The 3,350-nt window shown below is 41.9% G+C and overlaps 1 pseudogene; it reads right to left on the bottom strand.

Moving 5' to 3' along the window:
* Positions 1-631: 631 nt before the first annotated feature.
* Positions 632-2,284, bottom strand: LOC147677688 (uncharacterized; annotated as a pseudogene).
* Positions 2,285-3,350: the final 1,066 nt, after the last annotated feature.

Here is a 3,350-nt window from a genome sequence, read left to right as displayed (position 1 = left end):
TCTTTTTATTTCAATGGCAATCCCTGCTTTTACTTCTGGACTCATTTTATACTGTTTAGTATTCGGGTAAACTGCATCTTCTTTTATGGCGATTTTAATTGGGTCAACGTTTGCCATTAATCCTACATCTTTTCCAGTGAAATTCCACACCTCTGGTTTCACTGTCTGTTGGAGTTCTTCAGGTAAGTCTTGTATTGTCAGTCTTTTAATTTCTGAGTCAGGTCTTATTAACATTAATTTGTAAATTCCCTCTTCATCTGGGGTCTGAATTTCAACGCCTTTTGGTGTGCAAAAGATGGTACAGCACCAAATCCCGTCCTAGTAAGTTCACAGGACTGGAATCACAGACAACAAATCTGTACATTTCTTTGAAGTTGCCTATTGTGATCTCCATGGGCTCTGTTACTGGGGTACTAATTAATTGATCAGAAACACCCACTACTTGGATTGCTTCTCCCGAGAGGGGTAGGTTTGGAACGTCTGCTGTTCTCACAGTAGACCGGGTAGCACCAGTGTCCAACAGAAAGGTGACGTCATTTCCTTCAACCTTTCCTTCAATGTATGGCCCTGACTGGTCCACCGGCAAGGAGGCGCCAAGCACGCACTCCTCCACCTCCCCCCTCAGGCACCGTCAGAAAGGTTCATCACAGAGGAATGTATCATTCAACAAGAATTGCGAAGTTGCTGCATTTCTATCCTCCCTTCCTTCCCATACCTCTGCTTCCTCACCCTGTTGTGCTTTGCTCCTATAGTTTGGTCTAGGTGCACGAGGCAACTGATTCTGTTTTACCTGCTGCTGTGTCTTCCGTGGTCCCTCATTCTGCACCTGCGGATTTAAATCATTATTTGGCACATTATCATTCTGCACAGCCTTACACTCGTCCCTCCAGTGCCCTATCTTTCCGCACCCGTGACAGGGGAACTTTTTTCTGGCCTCTTCTCGACTCATTTTTACTCTGGGCTTCCCTCCACCCCCGGGGCCTTGATTCTGGGTATTATTCATTTTACTTAACTGTTGTTCTTGGCGCTCTGCTAATTTTACTTGTGCCCACATAACCTTTTCTTTTAATTCTTTGCGTTTTTTTTCCAGCTCATCTTCACAATATTTGGCATATTTCAGGACTTCATCAATAGGTTTAGCTTGCCAACAGATTTTATTGTCTTTTATCCATTGGGAAATCTCAGGTCTTAACCCTAACACGAATCTATAAATGAAGTGGGTCATGTCCTTCCTCTCAATGTTATCTAGCCCACTGTGTGTTTTGAACACTTGTAACAGTCGTTCATAATATGAATGTACAGTTTCATCTCTATTCTGGGTAGTTCTATCTATTCGGGTCCAATCTGTTTCTTTAGCAGGCACCTTTCCTTTCAGGTACAACATTACCTGATCATATTTCCTCATCACCTCCGCTGAAGGTGCTCCTGTCTTTGAGTCTCTGGCGTATCCTTCACTTGGCCAATCAACAGCAATTTTGCATTCTGTCCACAAATCTACAGGGACTACAATGTCAAAGAACCCATCTAAATCTTTCAGGAGACATTTTTGAACCTTAACAAATCTCTCGACTTGTCTGTATCATTCTACAGGTTTCTCTCGTAATTTCGGGAAATCATTGGTAAATGACACAATATCCTGTCTGGACCATGGAACATGTACATATCCTCCACCTGGTACTTCTCTCATAGGATACAATTTCTCTGCCTTGTCAGCTTCTTTTAGGACATATTCAGAAGTCACTTGTCTGGATCTACTGTCTTCCTTTTTCTTTGCCCACCTGGCTTTCCATTTTTCTAGGTCTCCCCATTTCTGTAACAGGTTCAGCAATTCTCTTATCTGCACCTTTTTCCCTGACATGTTCATGTTTTCTAAATCTTTGTCAGAAAATTCTGCTCTGCAGGGTTTTTGCAACAATTTGGATCTGCTAACGTCTATGCCCATATTAGCTGCTGTGTCCATTAGTTTCTCATGGAACACTCTGGTGTTTCTGGTAATACTTTTGCAAATAAACAGTAATTCTTCCTCACTAAGGGTGTTCAGCCTGTCTAGTCCCACGTTCCCAGCCATCAGTTCCTCCAATTCTATTCTTAATTTATAAATATCTAATGGTTTTGGCTGAGGATTTATTTTTTCTAATTCTCGGGTCCATCGATCTATTTCTTCCGGAGTCACTACCGTGGCACTTCGAGTACCTGTAGATGACTCTATCAGGACTTCTCTTGCACTAGTCTGAGTGTTCTTTCTCTGTTCACTACCTTCTGGTTCCCTTATGGGCAAATCCATTAGGGAAATTACAGACTCGTATTCACTTGCCTGGTCATCAACTATTAAGGGCTCTTTTCTTGACTGCACCACAGCTGGAGTAATAACTGTAGTCTTTGGACTAGCCTGTTTATCCCCATATAGAGGAACAACTGGGCCAATAGTTACTGGAATTGCCAGTGCTTCAGGACTTGAATTTAACTGGGATATTTTCTGGATGAGTTCATTTCTTTGCTTAACTAGAGCTTCTCTTTCTCATTCCTGTAACACCTTTTCGATGGAGGTTTCATGTACTACTTGTGGAATCAAAGGAGGGCAAAGATTCGGGGCAGTTGGAATGGTCATACTTGGTCCCTCACCACAAGATGGCCTATAATATGGAACAGTCGGATCAGGCATGCTCGTTCCCTCATTACCACTAGGCCTATAACCTGGACCTGTCGGTTCAGATGAACTTGCCCTTCTGTCACTAGGAGGTCTAAAGAATGGATTTTTCGTACTCAGGGACCTAGACTCCTCATCATATGGAGGTGGATTTTTCATTAGTAAATCCTCTAGGTATTCATCTTCTGAATCACCCACAGTCATTAAGTGTCAGGTTTTCTCTGTCCTTTTTCCTCCTACGGGTTCGTCTACAGTACGTACTGGGAACAGTCCTTCTATCATCATGTTCTGTCTCCACTGCTTCATTTTTTTCTCTTTTGCTTCTCCATGCCTTTTTTGGATACCATTTGCTTATTCCCTTATCAATTCTAGGTCTGTCTCGCTCAAAGGCCTCAATTTCCCATTCTTCTAAAGCCTCCTATTGCGTCAATCTTGGTCTGGGATGTAAATCATTCATTCCTGTCCTCAAATTAAACAAAATTCTACCATTAAAGGTACCATCTAAAGGAAATGCTAAAACTCCGTCATCTTTGGTATATTCCACCCAATTTTCCAACCATACACACGTATGATACCCTTTGTCAAATAACATGAATGATGCGGGAGTATTAGGTGGTGGAATGATTATACCCTCTTTAGTTTTGATGGGTTTATCCTTCTTGAAGTAATTTTTATCTTTGTCTACGAAAGTCATTTTTCTCTT

Source organism: Lissotriton vulgaris, chromosome 12 (genome assembly GCF_964263255.1).
Source record: "Lissotriton vulgaris chromosome 12, aLisVul1.2, whole genome shotgun sequence".
NCBI lineage: Eukaryota > Metazoa > Chordata > Amphibia > Caudata > Salamandridae > Lissotriton > Lissotriton vulgaris.
This window is presented reverse-complemented; position numbering and strand designations above follow the sequence as displayed.